Source organism: Dipodomys spectabilis, unplaced genomic scaffold (assembly GCF_019054845.1).
Source record: "Dipodomys spectabilis isolate Male_0828 unplaced genomic scaffold, ASM1905484v1 ptg000365l, whole genome shotgun sequence".
NCBI lineage: Eukaryota > Metazoa > Chordata > Mammalia > Rodentia > Heteromyidae > Dipodomys > Dipodomys spectabilis.
The window spans coordinates 9915762-9939806 of NW_024871042.1; the positions used below are offsets into that span (position 1 = coordinate 9915762).

Sequence of the window (24045 nt, forward strand, 5' to 3'; positions counted from 1 at the left end):
TGTCAGAAAGAATGACATTGCCCCATTTGTTAGGAAATGGAAAGACTTGGAAAAAATTATATTAAGTGAAGTAAGCCAGGCCTAAAGAAACATAGGTTCCATGGTTTCCCTTATTTGCAATAACTAGTATATATCTGAGACAAGCAGAAAAGGTCAGATAAGTTGATGTTAGGTGAAATGAACCCAAGATAAGTATTCAAATGTTTGTGCTTTCATGCGATTGTTTCTAACATATTTATAAGATGATTTCTTTGTTGCTTTGTATGTCCCTCCTCCATGGTGTAACCCCTGCTTTCATTGTATTTGATGTTGGTATTAATTTGTGGAGGGGAAGGGAAAAAAACAAATTGTTTAAATTGGGATACATTGCAACAATGAGATGTACAAGTTGTTATGTCGAAAATTGAACTTTACAACTTTGGCCTGGGGTGGGGGGGGGGGGCGGGCAGGGGGTTGGAGGGAAGGGGGTGGGAGATGGGAAGGGATAGGAAGGGGAAACAAAGGAGGAGGCAACAATGCTTGATAAGAAATGTACTCATTTTCTTGCCCATGTAATTGTATCCCCTCTGTACGGTATTTTCACAATAAGAAAAGAAATTAAAATATTTTATTTGTTTGAGACAGTCTACTATATCCATGATATAAAAAAGTCTTACAAAGGGAGAATAAGTAAATTATATTTCAATCCTACTCATTAAAAGAGATGCAAATATCCTAGAGAAATATCATTAATACAAATTCAGCAAAGAACTAAAAATGCAATGAATGCATGATGGTCCAGCTAGGATACTTTGAGAATATAAGATTGTTTGAATTCTAGGAAACCAATAATATAAATTATGGATGGGTGAATTATTAAGACACCAAAAGATGAAAAGTATACAATTATTCTAGTCAATACAGAAAAAAAGATTTACTAACAATTCAGTGTGCATTCATTATGCAAAGCTCTTAGCCAACTAACTATAGACAAAAATTTCTTTAACTTAAGTGTCATTCATCAACTAAAACTATGGCAAACACCAAGCTTAATAATGTAGTGAGAAAAACATGCTTGTTAAGGTCAAGACTAATATGTAAGGTAACTTTATAACGACCCAAACTAAGACCCTTTATAACAGACTTTGTATTTTATTAGTCTTTCTACCAAGGTCCTTCTGTTTCAGGATCCTATTTAGTACTTGGTGTTGAATTCAGTATTTCTCTCTTTAAGTTTTCTCCTTGAACCTGTAACAGTTCCTTGGGTTTCCTTTGTCTTCCATGATGTTGAAGATTCTTCTTCACTTTGGATTTCTTTGGTCCTTTCTCATGGTTGGAGAGAGTCCAAGGCTCTGGGGAAGGAAATCCCAAAGGTGATATAGCTCTTCTCTTCAAGAGGTGAAGTGTATGTCTTTCCCCTTTATCTGAGCTGGACTTGAGACTTGATAGAGACAACAATGTAATGGGAAGGATTTTGTTAATTAAAAAAAAAAAAAGCCCACATCTCTCAGGGTCTTACATACTATTATTTGTTTTCTTAGGACACTGGCCAATTACTACATGTATAGGCCTAGGGTCACCTGCTAAATGAGAAGTGGCCACCTAGATTAGAGATGAGCTTACCTACCAGAATCAGGCTGGACCAGACATCACCTAGCCAATCTGTCAGCTGACTGCAGATGCATGAGAGAGCCCCTTAGGGATGAGATGACCCAGCCAATCAAGTCCAGCCTAAATCATTAACTCACCAAATCGTGCACTAAATATAGTTGGATTTTAAGGCGTCAAACTTTGGTATTTGTTACATAGCCTACATTAAGTAATACATTTACATCCAAGCCTACTATAGTATGATAAAATTAGTTACCGTAACCTTTGGTATCAGTCAAACCTGGGTTCAAGTTAGATGGTCTTCATTTGATTATTTTTATCGGTTCATCTTTTTTCAATGAACAGGAGAATTTTCCATGTATAGGTTCCCCACACAAAACCAACAACACAGCCTAGGACACTGAAGATACTGATAATGTCTAACAACACTTCCTTAAAGTTTAAGGGTAGAGGGTACCAAGTCTTCTATTACTGAATGCTCTTTGATTTCAATTGTCAGAGAAAACATTTTTAAACCATGGTTTGACTGTCTTATTACCATCCATTTCCATTGTACTCTTCGAGCTCTTTTTCCTGAAGACTAAGATGAACAGCATCTGCCTATGTATGTTAATTGATCGACAATAACCTTCTTGTATACTAGGGTTCTCTAGAGATTGGGGAACAAAGTCTTGCAGACACAGAGGGATAACATGAATCTCACCCTTTCCTTTAAATAAAAATTTATGCTGCCAACTGCTACAGAATAATATAATTGCTGGTTTGGCTTGTTAGATAATTGTACTTCTTAAATACTTTCCTGAAAATAGCTCTCCCCCCCCCTTCAAGACTACATTTGCTACTTTCTCTGACTTAGGGATAATTTGAGGGGGTTTTGTGCAATTGTCTTATTGCTAAAAAGCTGCAAGTAATGGCATTATTAAGCATGAATTGGAATAAAGTTTGGCATTTCTTCCATCCTTATTCTGTTCTCTACGGCAGAAGAGGCGCTTTTGTTTTTCTGGGTCTCTTGTTCTCCACCCACCCTCAGTGGCAGTAGAATAGAGTTTGGATTGAAGGAGCAGTTACAAGATTCTAGAAATTTTAAGCCATGAAGTTTTATGCAAATGTAAACATCAAAGACAGACTGGCACAAAGACAATGGCTTTTGGCCCCCAGCTTTGACTGTCCTGCTCTGGTTTTACAAGAGAAAGAGCTGGACACAGTTGTTTTGTCTTTAACCTGTTTATTTAATAATTCCCTCTGTTTTTAAATTTAGATGTGCAGGGGTTTGGACCATGAACTTTAGGTTCAAAGAACCATCACGTTTTAAAAATAAAACAGGGAATGCATGACAGTACAGAAAAAAAAGATCAAGACTCATTTTCAGATCATCAAAAGGGAGAAACATGTCTGGTTTTATTATTATGGTATCTGTAGCTGTGGCCAGAGTAGTAAGCTAGGTTTTCTCTTTCTTAAGCTGTTTTTTCTCTTTCTACTAAATCACATTTTTTTTTCCAGTTCTGGGGCTTAAACTCAGGACACTGTCCCTGAGTTTCTTTTGCTCAAGGCTAGCACTCTACCACTTGAGCCACCGTGCCATTTCTGGCTTTTTCTATGTATGTGGTACTGAGGAATCGAACTCAGGGCTTCATGCATGCTAGGCAAGCACTCTACCACTAAGCCACATTCCCTGCCCCTAAATCACATTTTTTTAGCTACTCCAGATGCCAGTAGGTGTTTCCTAGCCCTGTTACTTGGTTTTGGATATTGGAATTGTACAGTTACATAGAAATTAGAGAGCAATTTCTCACTGAGGACCACACACAGAATTTGTTGGCAGTCAACACTGTACTCTCTTTAGTCCAGAAGGGTGAATGAAATCAAAGGATACACTCCTTGCATCCTATTCAGTATTGATTGATATGGCCTGGGAAAGAATTCCTTCATGGTTAGTGCAGTGTTTGAATGTGACCTTCCTTCCTTCCTTCTTCCTTCCTTCCTTCCTTCCTTCCTTCCTTTTCTTTCTTTTCTTTCTTTCTTTCGACTGGGATTTGTTCTCTGAGATTTACATTTGCTAGAAAGGCATTTTACTGCAAAACCATCGCCTTAGCCCCTTTTTGCACAGGTTCTTTTGGAGAGAGAGTCTTGCTTACTGCCTGGACTTACATCTCAGTTATAAACCACCTGTTGGAGACTTCTTGAAGTAGCTAGGATAACGGGTGGATACTACCATGTCTACCTTCTCTATATTGAGATAAACCCAGACTTTCCTGTCTACATAGGCCTGGAACTTTGATCTTCCTTTTATCAACCACTCACATAGCTAGGATGACAGATGTGTGCCACTTCACTCAGCTATTGGCTGGGAAATCTAGCATGTATGCCTTAAAAAATGATCCCCTTAGCCAGGCACTGTTGGCTCATGCCTGTAATCCTAGCTACTCAGGAGGCTGAGATCTGAGATCACGGTTCAAAGGCAGCCCAGGCAGGAAAGTCCGTGAAACTCTTATCTCCAATAAACCACTCGAAAACCAGAAGTGGTGCTGTGGCTCAAACGGTAGAGCGCTTGCCTTGAGCTGAAGAGCACAGGAACAGCGCCCAAGCCCAGAGTTCAAGCCCCACGACTGACCAAAAAAAAAAAAAAAAAAAGATCCCCTTGATCTCAGTCTCCCAAGTAGCTAGGATTACAGGTATAAGTATGGACACCTAACTTTGAAGGTAGCTTTAAAATACAATATGACTTTTTGTGTGTAATGAATGAAGGAAATGAGGTGTTGGGGAATAATTCTCAGCAAGAGTCATTTGTACCACAGTTCAACCTCCTTATGAGATTGTGAAATCTTTCTGATCTCTTTGATGTTCAGAATTGTACTTGCTGTTTTAGCCTCAAGTTTACAAGAGCAGACTCTCTGTGGATTGAGTATACTACTTACACTTTGTGTTTGAATCATGTTTTGTTTTTAACCATTACAGAATGTTTGTATAATCTCTTCTCTTCGATAGTCCATGGGAGTCCACTTCTTTTGGACGATAATCATACTTGAGTGGGGGAAAGGCAGAGCTGTTCTCGGAATCTGTTTCTTCCAGCAGCATGGGCTGCACTTAGTTGCTGTGATTTGATCAGCCACATGATTTTCACCAGTTCCTTTGATACGGTACAGTGACTGCAGGGCATGCGGTTGACCAGGGTTGACCACTGACTCTTCTCCAGTGATGCGTAAAGCTGTGCCTGGACTGGCCATGGAAGCAGGCACCTCAGGAATGTTCTTTACTGCTTCCCATGGGCTGATGTGCCTGCACTTCACACTTGTTTTCTAGTTTATGGAACTTCTCTCTCAAATGATCTCTTCCTCTGGGGCATGACAGTCAAAGACTAAAAGGCAGGAGCTAGGATGATGATGATGAGTGTGTGTGTGTGTGTGTGTGTGTGTGTGTGCACGTACTAGGGCTTGAACTCAGCAGCTGGGTACTGGGTACTGCCCATTAGATTTTTTTGCTCAAAGCTGGCACTCTTATCTTGAGCCACAACTTCCCTTCTAGCTTTCTGGTAGTTAATTGGAAATAAGAATCTTCAGGGTTGGCTTCAAACCATGATGATCAGATCTCAACTTCCTGAGTAGCTAGGAGTACAGATGTGAGCCATCAACACCTGGCTAGACCTAGATTATATCATACAGTGCTTTGGCCAGATCTTGTCAGAAATAATAGCAGTTACATGCTCACCCATAACACAGACTCCCCATTTCTTTTGTACCTACTGATTCAATTTCACCTCCTGTACTGCTATTTAGTGAGTCTTCTACCATTAGACTTTACTGCTTTCTCTCCAGATGTGATCGTATCATGACCTTTGTGACTGTTTTTATTTATTTTCCTTAAGTAGTTATACAAAGGAGTTTCCTCCCACATGTGAGTTTATGAGTACAATGCATCTTAATCAATGCCACTCCTCCATAATTCTCCTCATTTCTCCCAAGTCCACTCATCCTTTCAATTTACCTGGTTCCATTTTCTCACACACACACACACATACACACACACACACACACACACACACACACACACACACATTGAATATTATGACTGCAGTCACCTACCCTTTCTCTTTGTCTAACCCCCTTCCCTTGACCGCATCCTTTCTGAAAACAAATGTTCCAACTTCCTGGTATTTGTTTTGTTACACTGTAAGTTAGTTGTTCAAAGGAGTTACATCATCGCTATCCTCCCTGTACATACCATACTCTAGTTACCGTGTTTGTATCTATATGCAGATGCCCCCTTATGTATCATTTAGTTCTAATTTCCACACATAAGACTGGATTTGCAAGATTCTTACTCCTGTTTCCAGTGAGTGCAATGTGGAGCCATGGGCCTGTGTGATGGGCCTGTAGCTTTAGGTGTTTTCCCCCAGTCGTCAATGATTAACGTATCAATTTCACACTGGAATGCATGACTTATTCCTGAGGTCAAGAAAACAATTCATTTATCTGTGACTGTGGATCTGGCACTGTACTTACTGTGAAATCGATGAAAAGAATAGATGAGTCCTTGTCACTTTGGGACAGATTTCAAGAGGGACAGCTCTTGAGGATTAGCGTAGATTTAGATCCAGTGATAGTCATATTTTACATCTTCAATGTTGAACCTTCTATTTGCTTTGTGTACGTGTGTGTGTGTGTGTGTGTGTGTGTGTGTGTGTATGTGTGTCCAGTAGGTGTAATGTCAGAGTTTGAATTCAGAGCTCTAGCTTGGGTTTTTACTGGTTATTTTAGGAGATAGAATCTCTTGGATTTTCTGCACAGGCTGGCTTCAAACTGCAATTCTCAAAAATTTAGCCTCTGAAGTAGCTTGGATTATAGACACGAGCCACTAACAGCTGGCCTGTTTGCTTTTGTAAAACTCCAATCCAATCCTAACAAAGAAACAAACCTTCTATGACTGTGTAGAACCCATGCATGCTCCTAGTCTTGTTTTCTTGTGGCCTGGACAGACATATTCTGCTGCTTCTGTTGGAGTCTTCTTTGTGATATACATTTAAAACATCAGAGTTGTCAACATTGATAATCCATTTTCTTCATCCCTTTGGGCTTCTGTAAAAGACGTCATATAGCTATGAAAATTCAGTGGCAAGAAATAATAAAATCATCCATTACATAGCCAGAGCTGCTGTTGGAAATTTAAGATGCTCTAACAAGATTGTGAAGTGAACACCCCACTTTAAAAGCAGTAGCCCCAAAAGACTGCCCAAGATCATACTGAAGGAGAATGCCACCCATGTTGAAGAATATGATGGAGTGTGTGAGTGGCCACTCACAGTGTACAGGCTTCCTGCCAACATGGCCCCACAATTACAGCTAGAATGGTGGGTAATAGAGACTTAAAGACAAGGGAAAATAGAGCTGGTTTGAGAATGTGCCTCAAATTTCACAAGTCAAGCAACTTCTCTGACATCATGGTAACATTCTGTATGTCCATGCCTGGATGTTAGGGTCTGGACTATGGTTTTAGACAAATTAATCCAGGAAGTACCTCTAATAGGAATAATGACCACTCTGATTCTTTGTTTACTAGGCTGGGGAGTAAGGAGCTTCTCAGGTGGGAGTTATAACAATCTTATTTGAAATGTATCTTTACTCCTCTTCCTCTTCCTCCTCCTCCTCCTCTTCCTCCCCTCTTCCTCCCTCTTCTCCTTCTCCTTCCTCCTCCTCCTCTTCCTCCTTTCTCCTCCTCTTCCTCTTTCTCCTCCTCCTCCTCCTCCTCCTCCTCCCCCTCCTTCTCCTCCTCCTCCTCCTCTTCTTCTTCTTCCTTTTTCCTCCTCCTCCTCCTCTTCCTCTTCCCCTTTCCCTCCCCCTTTCCATCCACCCCCCTCCTCCTCCTTCCTCTTCTTCATTTCTTCTTGCCAGTATTGAGGCTTGAGCCGTTTGAGCCATACCTCCACTTCTGCCTTTTTGCTGTTTAGTGGTAAATGGACTTTTCTGCCCAGGATGTCTTCAAACCACAATCCTTAAATCTCAGCCTCCAGCATAGCTAGGATTACAGGTGTGAGCTACCAGTGCTCATCTTCTTCACAGTTTTTGATGAGCTCTGTGTTTTGGAATGGGATTGGGAACATAGTAGATACTTCTGAAGTGCTAAATAAATATTTATTGGGTAAATAAAAAATGGGTTAAATACCCAGATGTGGTTAACTGTGTGCAACTTTGGAATCAGATGCTCCTAGATCCAAATTTTGCTTCCGAAAGTTAATAAGCTGTTGGGTGACCTTGAGTGAACTTCCCAGGCTCCAGTTCTCGTCTTTTAAGTTTAGAATCAGGTGATATCCCCAGATCAATGGCAAGCATGAGCCTATCTCAGACTTCAGAAGTTTCCAAGAGCTGACTCTGTGGAGGCTCCTGGTAGATTAGAACAGTGTCTCTCCCCCAGTGTTAGACTTCTCTACTTGGAAGTGATTTTAAGACTGTTCATAGGAGGGAGGCAGATCTACTTAAAGGACTGGGGACCAAAGGGTTAGATCAAACCATAGTGACTATATTGAACTTGAGAATAAGAAACTTTCATTCTAGAGTAGCCCTCATTATACACATGATATACATTATATATGTAAGTAAACATTGGTGGCTAGCTCTTCTCTTCACTCCAAGATAGAACACAGAGGTGGTGACATCATAGCAGGGTGGCAAGTGTTTTCTCTAAAGGACTCGCCATATGGGCACTGTCACAACCACTCTGAAGTAGCAGAGGAAATGGGTGGTGATAGATACATTCTGATTAGACACTAAAACTAGCAGCATTTGAAGCCAGCCTGAGCAGGAGAGTCATGAAACTCTTATCTCCAATTAACTACCAGAAAACTGGAAGTGGCACTGTAGCTCAAGTGGTAGAGTGCTTGCCTTGGGCAAAAAAGCCCAGAAACAGTGTCCAGGCTGTGAATTCAAGCCCCATGACAGACAAACAAAAACAAAATGTGTTCCCCCTGCCCTAAAAAAAACAAACACCTAGCAGCAAACACCTAGCTAGCTGTGATTGTACATACTAGTGTCATAACAGCACTTGTAAGGCTGAGGCAGGAGGAAGATGAATTCAAGCCCAGCCTGGGGTACTTAGCAAGATTCCCTCTCATTTAAACAAACAAACAAATAAATAAAGGATAAGATAGATTATGACATCTTAAGCCTATAATCCTAGCTGCTTGAGGGGTAAAGAACAGAGGATACCGGTTTGAGGACATCTTAGGCAAATACAAATTCTTGAGACGTCATCTCAACTGATGGATGGCTGGATACAGTGGTGAGTGCCTGTCATTCCCAGTGACACAAGTAGAAGAATCACAGACTGGTCATCCCAGGCATACAATGAGACCCTACTTTGCAATAACCAACACAAAAAGAGACCAAAGACATAGCTCAAGCAGTAGACTACCTGCCTTGCAAGTATAAGACTCTGAGCTCATCCCCCACCCCTCAAAAAGAAGTGAGTCAACTATGACTGTAAGTCGCATGAAGTTTCTAGATCCTTGACCTAGAGCAACAAATCCTTTAGCTACATAAAAGCAGAAAAGGTCTTACTACTTTATCTTTAACACCCCTCCCCTCCCCCCAACCAGGGTACTAGGGTTTTGAACTAAGGCCTTGTTCTTGCTATTGCACTTAGAGCCATACCCTCAGCTCTTTTTAGCTTTAGTTGTTTTCCACAGATAATCCTGCATTTATGTCCAGGCTGGGCTGGACCTTGATTCTCCTATTTATGCCTCTCACATAGCATCCCTGGCTTGTTCTGTTGAGATGAGGTTGAGATAACTTTTTGCCTGAGGTAGCTTTGGGATTCGGTCCTTTTGATCCCTATTCCCTGAGTAGCTGATCTCATATACACAACCCACAGTGTTCAGCCTCCTTCTCTTTATCTTTGAAGACAGCATTCATTGAGTTGACCTTCTAAGTTTTACTTTTATTAAAGTTCAATTGAATCATGGATAAGCTTATTTAAAAATTTTACATAAGAGAATCTGGGCTCATATTTAGAAATGCCTTTATGGCATTTTCATTTCTGATGTATCCATACTCAAATGCAAACCACACATATGCATGTTATAAATATATATGTGCACAGACTTCTCTCTACCTCTGTATTCTGGAATCTTAGGGCTGACTGTCATGTACTTATCCCTACCCCCCCTCTCTCATGCCAGTACTGGGCTTGAACTCAGCCTTAAATTGTTCCTTATCTTTTCAGTCATGACTAGTGCTCCAAGACTTGAGCCACAGCTTTACTTCCAGCTTTTAAAATTTTTTGGAAGTTAACTGGAGATATGAGTCTCATGAACTTTCCCTGCTGGCTTTAAACTACAATTTTCAGATCTCAGCCTTTCAAGTAGCTAGACTTACAGGCATGAGCCACTGATACCTAGCATCTTCTTGTTTTTGAGGGCAGGATTGATAATTCAATAGAATCATCTATATTCTTGTAACAAAGGCTAGCCTTTATAGATTTAAACCTTATTCAGCTTTTTAGCAATGATGTCTAAATAGAGACAGTGTTTTGAGAAATGATGATGATGATGATGAAGATTAGTGCTAGTCCTGGGCTTGAACTCGGGGCCTGAGCTTCTTTTCTCTCTCTCAAGGCTCCTGCCCTAACATTTGAGCCAGAGCTCTACTTCTGGCTTTTTTCTGGATAATTGGAATTAAAAGTCTTATGGACTTTCCTGCTAGAGCTGGCTTCAAACTTTAATCTTCAGCCTCCTGAGTTGCTAGGATTACAGGTGTAAGCCATTGGCACCTGGTTCTCTGATTATGTTCTAAAAGTATCGAAGTACCTATAACACTTGAAATCTTGCCCCAGTATCTATTCTTATACTATAAGGACTTGAGAATGTTTGGATTTTCCTCTTACTATGATACTGTATTTCAAAATGGATGAATAGTTTTGAAAATAACTTTGCTGATATTGCTATAATACAGAAACAGCACTTTATAACACCAGGGAGTGTGTTGATGGATATCCAGGAACCAGATGGCAACTGGAAATATTCTGCTCTATTTAAAAGCAGAAGTTGTGTGAATTAGGAGGAGAAGATAAAGAGGAATGTGGTTTGAGGCCAACCTGGTCAAAAAGTTTATGAGACTCTATATCAACCAATAGCTCTTTGCCCTCCCAATTTCACAGGAAGTATAAATAGGGACTGGTCCATTCCTGACCAGGGAAAAACTAAATCAGAATAAAATAAAATCAGAATAAAAAGGGCTTGAAGCCTTGAGTTAAAATCCCAGTAAAAAGCTGGGTGCTGGTGGCTCATGCCTGTAATTCTAGCTAGTCAGGAGGTTGAGATCTGAGGATCATAGTTCGAAGCCAGCCAGGGCAGAAAAGTCTGCGAGACTCATCTCCAATAAACTACTCAGAAAAATATGGAAGTGGTGCTGTGGCTCAAGTGGTAGAGTGCTAGCCTCGAGCACAAAGAGGCTCAGTGACAGTGCCCACAGCCTAAGTTCAAGCCCCAGGACTGGCAGGCAAAAACAAAAAACAAGAAACAAGCAGGACTTTTATCTCAGGGTGAACATATTTTGGATGCATTCTGAGGTGGTGATATATTTTAGATGCGCTCCTTAAATCATGTCCACACACACACAGCTGACAGTTACCTCTACTGAATGAGAAGAGAGCGTTTATGCTGGAATGGCATCCATAGGAAGTCCCATGTTTTGTTGTATGCAGTGGTTTTGCCATCTTTATCTTTGAAACCTCTCACTCGAGTTGGACTTGAGTCAAATATGATGAGTTTATAAAGCAGACAGGCCTTTTGGCTGATGTCAGAGTGGACAGGAATTGCTGGCTGGTTGAATGTGCTGCACTGACCAGTTGTCAACCCAGCGGAGCTCAGTTGAAATGCAGTCATTTGTTCAAGCACTTTGCCTGCCTTCCTTTCCCATCACTCTGTTGGAGATTAGGGACCAAACAGTAACTAATGGACAACAGGGGCTTGAATCACAGCTTGGTAGAGGAGCGATGTCTGAGAAGGGGCTCCCTGGGGGCAGGTGTATCTGTATAGGGGAAGAAATGGAGGTCAAGGTGGAGCAAGCAATTTGTAAGCTAGAGCCCAGACTATATCCATGGAGTGGCAGGAGATAAAGGCTAAGTGGTAGTCAGGACCTGTGATTGTAGAGCCTTGAAGGCCATACTAAGGGGTTTAAAGTTGAGCTCTCATGAAGCATAATAGCCACTACAGGCTTTCCATTAGAGAATGGATGTACTCATATGGATCAATATGGAGAAAGGTTCTGGATTCCAGTGAGGCTGATGATCTGGGACGAGATTATCTGGAAGTGATGGAGCAATGTCAGGGAGAGGCTGGTGTGGTGATCTAGTTGGAGTCTTCAGGGAGCATGAGCAAAGCAATGGCAAAACAAGTAGAAAAGAAGAGAGAATGGAAGACTGTGTGTTTGAATATGAACTTGACACTAATGCTTGGGCTTGTGGCTTGGAAAAATCAGATCAACAAGCCAGCAGGAGAAGGAGCAGGCTTGAGGGAAAAGATGAGGAGGATTTTAAAAACCAGTCTAAGAGGTATATCTGAGGAATTGTGTAATGAGCCACTTAAGTAGGCCTTTGGAGAAATGAAATGCAATTGTTCTGTTTAAAAACAGGATCCCCTCTGGGCTGGGAAGGTGGCTCAGTGGTAGAGTGCTTGCCTTGCATGCATGAGGTCCTGGGTTTGATTCCTCAGCACCACATAAGCAGAAAAAGCTGGAAGTGGCGCTGTGGCTCAAGTGGTAGAGTACTAGCCTTGAGCTGAAGAGCTGAGGGACAGCACCCAGGCCCAGAGTTCAGGCCCCAGGACTGGCAAAAACAAAAACAAAACAAAACCCCAACAACCCCCCCCCCAAAAAAAAAAATCCCAAACAAAAAACAAAACCCAAAACAAAACAACAACAACAACAAAACAACAGGATCCCCTCTGTCCAGTGCAGATAATTCATGCCTGTAATTCCAGGAGGTGGAGTTCTGAGGTTCTGGCTTTGGTTTGATGGGGCCAGCCAAGGCAGGACATTTTTTTAAGACTCTTATCTTCAATTATCTACAAAAAAAGAGCCAGAAATGGAGCTGTGGCTCAAGTGGTATGGCACCAGCCTTGAGTAGAAAAGCTAAGAGACAGCTTCCAGGCCCTGAGTTCAAGCCCCAGTACTTGCACAATAAATGAATAAATACATATAAATAAGTACATAAAATAAATACATAAATAAAGTAGGACTCTCAGCTGTTAACGCAGCCACTCAGGCGGTGCTGATCAGGAGAACTGTGCTTTGAGGCCAGACCAGACAAGAAGTTCTTGAGACGCTATCTCAACTAATATCTGGGCATGGTGTACACACCTGTCAGAATGGGTGACATGAAAGCCAAGGGACTGAGTACAATCACCAAAGGAGAGTTTGCCAAAGACAAGAAGAAATCCCTGAGGAATATTAGTATTTAAAAATGGTGGAAGAGAGACCTATAAAGCAGTAAAGATGTTTGATTTGAGTAGGAGCAAGTCAAAACTGACAGGTAGATGGAAATCAGGGACAAGAAAGAGTTTTAAGAAGGAGAGAGTTTTGAGACTGGCCAGGGCTGCAGTAAGGTAGAAATAAACCAGGAATTGAGTATGTTCACCCCAATGCAGAAAGACAAGGAGGTAAGGCAGGTGGTTGCAGACCTGAGGAGCTTATAGTGAGTGGGGTTGGTAAGGACATGAAGAAATCACTCACAAATCATACCTGGGAAGCAGAGAGGTAGAGAGGGGCAAAGGGAGGAAGTGAGGGAGGGAAGGAGAAAGATAGGGAGATGAAGAGAGGAAGAAGAGGCTATGCCAATCAGGTTGCCCAGTTAAAGCAGGGCTTAACGGGCCCTGCACACTTCAGAGATGCTGCAGTCCCTTTCTCTTCCTCCTCCTTTCTTTTCTATCGTGACAAAGCCGTATGGACCAGAAAGAGATTCCTATCCCAAAGCAGCTGACCCAGGGGCTGGCCAGTTGGAATAAATAAATGGAGCTAGATATAATCTTCCCTTGGAGAAACTGGGCTTTGAGGTATAAAATTGGGGGCATTTGAGCGTGAAGCTGGGAGATAGTGCCTGGCATATTTCTTCAGATTGCCTTAAAGCGCCAGGTGCTCCCTGACACGTAACCCTAGCTACTTCAGTGATGCTCATTTGTAACCAAAATAGCCCTGATGCTACCTTGGCAAGGCTGCAAGGGCTCGATTGTTCTGTTTTCTGCAGCTGAGCTGAATGAACTCCTGGTTAAGTAGTTTCCTGGAAGTGAGGCATTTCTTTTCTGTCTTCCATTTTACACTTAAATGAGTTACAAATGCTTTTGCTGATTTTTTTTTTTAGTATGAAAAATGTTTTTTTTTTTAAAGAACTGATACAAACAACCAGTTTGCAGGTAATAATAAGAGATTCTGATTATAATGGTCTAAAGCTAAAGTTGATGGTTCAAGAGCAGCATGGTAGCTTCAGATCATAGGACACTCAAGGTGTCTTCTATCTTTCTGTTCTGTAAGTTTTACGCCTTGGTTTCCACCTCTGAGGTCACCACATGACCCAAGAAGGTTGCTGGAACTCCAGCTATCACCAGCTATAACTTAGCTAGCTTTTGCTGCAATAATCCTGAGGAACAAACTAGTCCAAAATGCAACAGCTCAGAATAATGGGTATTTCTTTGTCTCACTCTTGAGTCTATAGGTCTGTTTGGGTGATCCTGCTTCAGACTGCAGGTCTGCTGAATTTAACTGTCAGGTTAACTGTACATATCTCCACATTTTTCTTAGACTAGTAGCTAGCTACCTTGATGACTGACAGAAATGCATCAGAGGAAGCTAATTTGATGGACTATAATATGTACACACACACACACATATCAAGCTCTGTCCATGTTATGTTCAATAACATCCCATCACTTAAGTAAGATAGCCAGGACAGAAATAAAGATGCATTAAAGTGCCCTGTGCTGTCCTTCCTTCTTGACCTTTTCTTTCCCACTGAGTCATAGAGAGATGCTGAAGGCTTAGGGCTGTAGAGGTGATTCTCAAAGGCCATGTGTTAGAGGTTTGGCTTCTAGCCTATGGTGCTGTTTGGAGCTGATAGAACCTTTAGGGGGCGTGGCCTAGTGGGAGGACCTTAGGATAATGGCACATGCCCTTGAAGGGGATGTTAAGACTGAATGTCTCCTGTCTTTTTTGTTGCTTCCTATGCCTTGAGCTTCCATCCTGATGTGTGCCACCACAGACCCAAAGGCAACAGAGCCAAGTGATTGTAGACTAAAGCCTCTGAAACTGTGAGCCAAACGTTTCCTCCATTCAAGTTTATCATCTCAGGTATTTTATCCCTGACATTTAACATGGGTGAAAGTTGTCTGACATTGGTGGGTTGTCCAATTCTATTAAGGGATGGAAGGAAGGAGTTGCAGCAATAATCTAACATACTCCAGACATTATGTCTGAATGTCAGAGTGAGAAAATGGTTGAGAGGGGCAATTAGCTTCATCAGCCTCATGAAGGAGTCCATCTGAAAGCTCTCCCAACCCCAACAAATCTTCCAGAAATTTTCATAGAGCCAAGGATTTGAAATTAGGGGCTCAGCATTTGCTCAACTGGCACTTGCTCTATTATTTGAGCTAGGTGTCCAGCTCTACTTTTCTGGTGGTTATTTTAAAGATGAGTCTTGCAGACATTTCTGCCTTGATCTTTCTGTTTTCCTTCTTCCAATCGAGGAGCCTCTGGATCTCAACCTCCCGAGTACCCACCAACATCCAAGATAAAATATATTCTTTATTGTAGGTTGGAGTGTGCTCAGCTAAAAAGTGGGGCTCTACTCGCAGCTCAGAAAGCAAACAAAATAGACTGAGAGTGGGCAAGCAGCAGCTTCGCCCTGTGCAGTAATGTGCACTTGTGTCTGTCACCCGCCAGGGTGAAGTCATTTTGGATTGAAGTATTCATTGTGATTGCCCAGCTTGCATATCTCAATAATATGTGAAGGATGACTTCCTAGTTCAAAATTAAACAGTGCCATACTGTAAAGAAGAAAATATGTCCAACCTTTCCTTAAACTCCATTTCTTTAATTTATGTCTGCCTAAAGTATAAATGATAGGACCAAGAAACTTTTAGGCCTCTAAAAAGACAATGTTTAAATATCCCAGGGCCACTCTCCTCCAAAAGAAATATCCAAATAAGCTCTTTCTGCAGGTTTTGCTCAAAATTTTCTTCCTTAATTACTCATCCTACAATGAAGCATTTCATTTGCGTGCTACTTTTATCCCCTGTTACTCTGTATCACCTTAGTTGATTCTTTTATTACCTCTCTCTCTCCTCTAGAAAGAAAATCACTTGAAGTCAGGACATCTGTCATTTTCTTCACTGTTGGTGACCTGGATTGATGAAAATGTCCCTTGATGGATGATGACTGTGGCCGACAAATCAACGGAAACCCAGAGCTCCTGTTCTCATAGCAGCTTCATGGCACTGTTGCAGCCATTTTGTGACCTGAGGCAACGGGTCTGAAGAGAGAAAAGGTAATACGTTGAAAGGGACCACTTGGAAGTCCGGAAAGAGACTGAGGACACACTTCATCTGAACAAACACAGAAGGGCTTCTTCTAGAAGGGCATCTCCGTAGGTGTGATAACCTCTGACAGCTGGTCTTAACGTTTCTGTTGAGCAGGCAATTTGACACCACTTGACAATGCCACTGGGTGATTTGACTGGTCAGTGCTCAGGCAACTGGAAGCACGGTCAGGAGCATCTTAAGAGGTGATAGGATTTTCCACGCAGAAGGGGTCTGGGAGTCAGCCTCTGGAGATACAGGTGTCCAGGCCTGGGAATGTGGGCCCAGAGCAAGCAGGCAGGCAGGCAGGCGGGGGTGGGGGTGGGCGGGGCTTGCGGGTTGGGCGGGGCTGGCATGGGCGGGGCTTGGCGGGGCGGGCCTGGGCGGGGCTTGGCGGGCGGGGCGGGGCTTGGCAGGGCGGGGCTGGAGGGTGAGGAGGGGCGGGGCGGGCCTGGGCGGGGCTTGGCGGGGCGGGGCTGGAGGGTGAGGCGGGGCAGGGCTTTGCGGGGCTGGAGGGTGAGGCGGGGCGGGGCTTGGCAGGCGGGGCGGGGCTGGAGGGTGAGGCGGGGCGAGGCTTGGCGGGGCGGGGCTTGGCGGGGCTTGGCAGGTGGGGCGGGGCTTGGCGGGCGGGGCGGGGCTGGCATGGGCGGGGCTTGGCGGGCGGGGCGGGGCTGGAGGGTGAGGCGGGGCGAGGCGAGGCGGGGCGGGAGGGCGGCGCACCGTTGCCAAGCCCGAGTCCCGGAGACATTCCCCGGGTCTTGTCGCGGCGGGGCGAGGTGGGGAGGAGATCTGTCCGGCTGCTCACCGCCCGGCGTCCCTGCCTTCCCACCAGGTCGCATCTCCGCGCTGCCGCCCGAGTCCCGCCACCCTCCACCCTCCAGCCCGGCGCGCCATGCCCGCCGCGCCCACCCCGCACCCGCCGCCCGCGGCCCCGCCGGCCCCGCGCCACCCCGCGCCGCCCGCTCCGGGTAAGTGCCGGCGCCAGCCGACTGTCTGGGCTGCGGTGGGAGGAGGAGGCTGAGGGAGAAGAGGCTCCATCCGGCCTCCCTCGGGACCCTGCTTCTTCCAGCAGAGCCGGACCCCGCAGCCATGGTAATGCGTGCGTGCGTGTGTGCACGCGTGTGCACGCGCGGGTGTCCACGCGGGCTGGGACTCGCGCTGTCGGAGGGCAACCCGGGGAGCACCGCAGGAAAACGCCCAGGGCATCTGGCAGGTGCCGCCGGGCTGCCGCGGCAGGGCGGCCCCGGGGCAGACTGCGGTGTGCCCGGCGCTGTGCCCACGGCTCCCCTCCTTTCACACACACACCCCCACTCAGACCAGCACACTGAGGTCCGCCCAAGACAGCACCTCACCTGCTAGAGTTGAACCCGGGTCTGCAGAGAGCTCTGACCTATCTATAAAAGGAAAGAAACTCTCCTTAGAATTAGATGGGGAAAAAAAAGACCGGGGAACAAAAGGCAATTAGGAAAACAAACTGGAGGCTAAGCGTTTAGAAATGATAAACAAAAACAAAAACAAAAACAAAAACGAGCGCTAGAAATGCCCTCCTCCTCCTCCTCCCTCCTCACCCCCCCCCCCCCAGTTAATTTCAAATCTAGGTTACAGGTATGCTTCCCCTGGCGGGGCGAGGTGTGGTAAGGCAGGGAGAGGGCCACACCGGGTCTGGGCACAGCAGAGGCATCTGGGGACAACTTCCCAGAGTGTCTGTCTGCTGGGAGAGGGGGAGGGGGTGAGGAGAAGTTGTGGAGGGAAACTGGGCTGTTATTTGCTCCCAGTACTAACTCATCTCTCCACTTCACCCCCACCTAGCCTACCTACCCCATTCCCTTTCGTTTTCTTGATTTCAAGTGGATGGACGATGCTGGCACCTTCATCCCAAGCTCTGTCGAGAGAGTGTTGGCTTTAGGAGCCAGGTGCTAATGGCTCACTCAGGGAATCTTTGCTTCACAGGTAGGCTGAGAGCTAAGGATCACCTTCCAAAGCTAGCCTGAGCAGGAAAGTCCATGAGAGTCTGATATCTAATTAACCATTAAAAAGACAGAAGTGGGGCCGTGGCTGAAAGGGTAAAGTACCAGCCTTGATTGAAAAAGCTAAGGGACAGTGCCTTGACCCTGAGTTCAAGCCCAGTACTGGCACACACGTACAAAAAAGTGTTGGCAACTAGGTGGCCCTTCATTTCCATGGTTGTGTTAGGAGCCTCCAGGTAGTGATGGTAACTGCTTTACAGAGGTGATCTCGTGAGCTGGTGTGGAGTTAATGATCACACGGAATGAAGTCTCTAGAGCAGTAGGCAAGCACTGTAGGCATCCCTAGGGTTGCAAAAAGAAGGGACTCAAGGGAGTAGAGAAGGACAGGGGTTTGCCTGAAGTCCAACTTTAGAAAGCATGGGGTGAGGAGGGCACAAAATGCTTCTTTGGAGAAAGAATGGAAGGGGAATGCAGTTTACTTTTACTTTTTCTTCTCTTTTATTTTTATTTTATTATTCAGTAGTTGTACAAAGAGGTAACAATTCCATTAAGTACAGTGCATCTTTACCATTGTTACCCCTTCCCTTATTTGCTCCTATTTCCCCCTTCCATTCCTACCCTCAAGTTACATAGTTCAATTTTTTCATAATGTACATTGAATATAATGTCTGCACTTGCTCACCCTTCCTACCTCCTTTTGTGTACACCTTGTCAGTTTCTTCCCCCAACATGTTTTCCCTCCCTTCCTCCCTTCCTCTTCCCCTGTATCCCTCCCTCCCTCCCTCTCTTCCTTCCTTCCTTCCTTTTTTTCTTGCTCTCTTCCTTTTCTTTCTTCTTTCTCTTTCTTCTCTTTATCTTTCTGTTTGTTTTCTTTTTCTTTTGTTTTCTTTCTTTCTCCCTTCCCTTCCCCTGTCCCTTTCCCATTCCCTTTCCCTTCCATTCCCCTTTCCTTCCCTTCCCCTTCCCCTTCCCCTTTCCCTTTCCCTTTCCCATCCATTCCCCTTCCCTTCCCCATTCCTTCCCCTTCCCTTTTCTTCCTCCCTCCCTCCCTCCCTCCCTCCCTCCCTCCCTCCCTCCCTCCCTCCCTTCCTTCCTTCCTTCCTTCCTTCCTTCCTTCCTTCCTTCCTTCTCTTTTTCCTTCCCTTTCTTCTCTTTCTTTTTTCTCTCTCTCCCTTTCTTTCTTTCCTTCTTTCTTTCTTCCTTCCTTCCTTTCTTTCTTTCTCTTTATCTCTCCCTCTCTCCCTCTCTCCCCTCCTTTTCCCTCCCTTCCCCTCCTTTCCTATTCCCTTTCCCTTTCCTTTCTTTCCCTTCGCTTCTCTTCCTTTCTCTTCCCTTCTTTTCCTTTCTCTACCTTTCCCTTCCTTCTTGTGCTGGTACTTGACCTCAGGGCCTGGGAGCTGTCTCTTAGCTTTTTTGCCCAAGGCTGGCACTCTATCACTTGAGCTAAAGCTCCACTTCTGGCTTTTTTTGCTAGTTAATTGGAGATAAGAGACTCTTGGAGTTGAATCTTTCCTGGCTGGTTTCAAACCTTGATCTCAGTCTCCTGAGTAGCTTGGATTTCAGGCTACGCCACTTCTTACTTCAGTTTGAAAGGTCTTCGATCCAGGTCCTTTCATGATTTACTGTAACATCTTCACACATAGTGTTCTGGCTGTTTTTGCTCCCTACTGCATGCCCCACCCCCCCCATCTCTGTTCTGGTAGCTGATCCTGGGGCTATGGGAGCTGAGAACAAGGATTGTCTAGAATCTTCTGTCTTCCCTGGCCCTGGATATCTCCTAGCCAGAATGCATGAGTGCTGGAAAGAATATAGCTTGCTGGCCCTTCACTGGAACATTTAGAAACAATGGCATCCTTTGTGGGTCTTTGCCTAGCTGGCTTCCCTCTTTCTTCCCTCACTTCTTCACACTCCTCTGCCACTCTCCCCACTTCCCCCGAATACTTCCTAATACATTGTCAGGAATTCTTACTCAAGGTCTTGACTCCAAGGAACCCAAATGAACACATGTAGCTGTGTTTTCCACCTCTGGAATTCCATTCAAATTCCTTCATCAGCAGTGGATAGCCTGTGCTTGTCTGCCCGGTACCTTTGCATGAATTCACAGAAAATGCCGAATTCACAGAGAATGCCGCATTCACAGGCTGATGGGTCCCCACACCCCAGCACAGACTAGCAAGCAAGGGCGCAGTGCTCAAGTCCCCAACAGTGTGCTTTTGGCAGGACACACGACGCTGAGTATTCTGGGTGGCACAGTGCTTGAATGTGGTGCTCAGAGGAGCAAAAACAAGGTGGAAAGTGTTGAGCTGTCCCAAGCTCTCATTTCTTGATTTCTTCTCTTCTTTATCTCAGTCATGGGGGATTTCCCTCTACTGTTTTTCTGGATGATTGACTATTTCAGGCAGATATTTTGCTTTCTTTTTTTAGAGGAATCAGATAAAGATCTTAGTATCTTTCTAGTAAAGGGCTGGGGAAGGGTTACCTTGGCTAGCTGTACCATAGACGGCTGTGGGTGGTGGGGTTTTGTCTTGGAGGGCAGGTAGATCTCTATCAGCATGAACTTTCAGGAGCTCCCAAGTTGCCCCATCTTCACAGTGGGTCAATAGCTGTGAGAGTTGCTTTCTTTGGAGGCTTTTGACTTGATGAGGTTTCCTTTTTCTTTGGGGTCAGAAGTCTGTTGTATTTGGTAACCAGAATTACCCCTCCTTTGCTGATGGTCTCCACTTACTATGATCAAAATCTAGCCTTTCTGGTGGTAAAGCAGATGCCCCCTTTTGTCTGAGCCCCTTGAAATAATGTCTATGTGGGGGACTTCTTTGGAAAGGATGTTTTGTTGTTAACTGCCTGGAATATAGCTTAGGAGAGAGGAATCCAGGAGGGGTGGGAAGAAGACATGTGTCCTGGGAATCAAGGAGGGATATTGGGTTCCATCCCCCAAGCCTGAAAGCTCCTGGTGATCTGGGGCAAGATCTTGAACTCTGGGAATCTCATTGCCTTCACTTGTCCTAATAACCATCATTCTACTGAACTCAGAGTGTTGTTTGATGATCAAAGGGGAAATATTTTCCTTGAGTCATCAAGTGGTTACTGAGCAAGCTTATAAAATCCTTATTGGAGAGAACTGGCAGTCTTTTGGGGTGTGTATGTTGTGTATGTAGAGGGATCATGATGTGGGTAGTAAGTGGGAGAATGGAGAGAAACCCCAAATCAGTAGCTGCATAAAGGGACAGAGAGATCTCTAGAGCTGCCTGGGCTGATCACGGATGACAAGTGGCCACAGAAATTAGCCAAACAGAAAGGTGCAATGTCACATGTGGCTGTGGGGTTAGGATTCTTGGGTCTTTCAGAACTGCCCTGCGATCCTGGCTCTTGACCCTTCAAAGCCATGTGATCCTACAACCCAAGCACTTAGAACCTCAGTTTCCTTTTAGAAGAGTGGGCCTGTGTTCAAGCCTTTCTGAGATTTAGTGATGTAAAACACACAGCAGACATGACAGATGACAAGAACTAATAAGTAAGATTCTTGAAATAGGCGGAGGCGATTTGGTGGCTGCTTTGAGCCAGTGCTCTTTAGATGGTGCTGGGCATTTGAACTATCTGGGGATCTTATTAAAAGGCTCTGATTCAGAAGGTCTGGAAGACTGAGAGTCAGCTTTTCTCACCAGCTCCTACATTAATGCAGCTATTGATTTTGCCTGGGCCACATTTTGGGTAGAAGGCCTCAGGTCTTTATTGGTCAACTCAGAATCAATGTGGGGACTGAGTGGTGTCTGGGGAGACAAATAAGGGAAGATTGGGTCTCCTGGGCAGGTCTGGCCTATGGCCAGAGTGGTAACAGCTACGAATCACTGTTACTGTGTAAAATGGAATCTCTGAGGTAATGGCTCTAATTCAACTTTCTCCAGATGCTCCAGGGACCAGCCTCTCCTTGACACCCTTGCCAAGTTCCTCGTGGCTAAGTGGCCAAATATTGGCTATTTTTGCATGCTTTCCCTAAAGATGTAGAGATGAATAGGTCCTTGGTCCTGTCACAATGTGATGGGTCTATTGGGATCTGTCAGATATTGAAATGGGTGATGATGTCACAGTGAGGTAATCATTTTTCGAATGTGGAAAGGCAACCCAGAGGATATCCTGAGATTCCATTGAATATCTATCATCAAGAAAACAAGCAAGCTGGAAGCTGGTGGCTAAGGCCTGTAATCCTAGCTACTCAGGAGGCTGAGACCTGAGGATTGCTATTTGAAGCCAGCCTGGGTAGGCAAGTCAGTGAGTATGTTATCTCCAATTAACCACCAGAAGTTTAGTTGTGGCTTAAAGTGGTAGAGCACTAGCTTTGAGTGAAAAATCTCAGGGACAGAACCCAGGCCCAGAGTTCAAGCCCCACAACTGACCAAAAATCCCCAAAACAAATGACAAAAATAAACAAAATAGATACTGGCAAGGATGGGGGACAGAGGGAGAGAACCCCTCAAATGTTGTTGCTGGGAATGTAAATTAGTGAAGCCACTGTGGAAACCACTGTGGAGGTTCATCAGTAAAAACAAGACTATTAAATGTAATCAAGCTAATTGTCCCTCAGCAGATAAATGCATAAAGAAAATGTGGTGTATAGACACAATGTGCTATTATTCAGCCAAAAGGAAGAACAAAATTATGCCATTTATAAGAAAATATAGAGAACTAGAGATTATCATGTTAAATGAAAACAAGCCAGACTTAGAAAGGCAAATATAGCATTTTTTTCTTCTCATATGTTGTAATATTGATTTAAAAACCCATGCAAGTACAGAGAGGACTATTTTGGATGAGGAAAGGGATCATCAGAAATGGGTTATGGTAGCTGGGAATGTGGCTTAGTGGTATAGTGATTGCTTAGCATGCATGAAGTCCTGTGTTCGATTCCTCAGTACCAAATAAACAGAAAAAGCTAAAAAAAGAGTTATGGCGATGTGTGTGTGAATATGGCCAAAGTACATTATATTCATGTATGAAAATGCCATGATGAAACTCGTTACTTTGTATAACTAATGTAAACTATTATGAAGGAAAAAGGGTATTGTGAAAGGAAGAAAACTTCTTATTGAGAAAGGGAGGAAAACTTCTTGTTGGCAATTATATCTGAATTTTGTTTTGAAATATGATGGTTGTGGCTGAGTGGTGGAGGGCTGGAGTATATGGGGAATGCATTCTAGGGTTAAGGAATTTACATATGCTGAAGTCATGTGCTCATATCATTGAAATAAGAATCTTACAGAGCTTGGAGTGTGTTAGGATTTAGTGGGGCAGAGCTCAGTTCATGGAGTTTGATTAGTAAGGATAGAAACTCTCCTGCAATGACAGATCAACGGTATCATCTTCATAGACTAACTCAACTCACTCCCACACTGTGTCTCTCACTGTCCAGTAGAAGGTCATGTTGACAGTTTCCCTACCTTGTGGGTCTTACCACAAGGAAAATGTGGCTATGGAATCACCAGTGTCAGGAAAGAGTGGGAGAGTTGCTCCCTTGCCTCTCTGGAATGCATCCATGGCTGCTTATGCCAATAGTGTGTTGGCCTAACCTAAAGTAGTGAGAGCCTAGGAATTGGGGGTGAGGGACAGATGGAAGGTTCAGAGAATCTCAATCTCCTTCACATTTGCCGGACACCATAGCTCCTCAAATGGGAGTAATCCATGTATTCCTTTAAAGGAAAACCAGCAAAACGCTTGTAGATTCTTAGTGTGACTTAAATTACTGCTTTTACCGTGCCATTTAAATATGTAGTAGCAGTAAATAATCCTGAAGCTGTAAGATTTAGAGTTCTTTTCTGACCATAAAAATAAAGCAAACATAAATAAAATAACAACACATGACAAGCTGAGTATGTGAATACTAATATCCTGAATTGAACATGATAGATGATGCTACTTCTGCTAAAACTCAATCACTGATTCTGT

General features: G+C 44.1%; 1 long non-coding RNA gene across 1 annotated transcript; it reads right to left on the reverse strand.

Moving 5' to 3' along the window:
- Positions 1 to 590: 590 nt before the first annotated feature.
- Positions 591 to 16396, reverse strand: LOC122096081. Its single transcript, XR_006145244.1, has 3 exons — positions 15897 to 16396; positions 6502 to 6662; positions 591 to 1331 (listed from the first exon to the last, which is right to left on the reverse strand). It is a non-coding gene; the product is annotated as an uncharacterized LOC122096081 (long non-coding RNA).
- Between the last annotated feature and the right edge of the window lie 7649 nt (positions 16397 to 24045).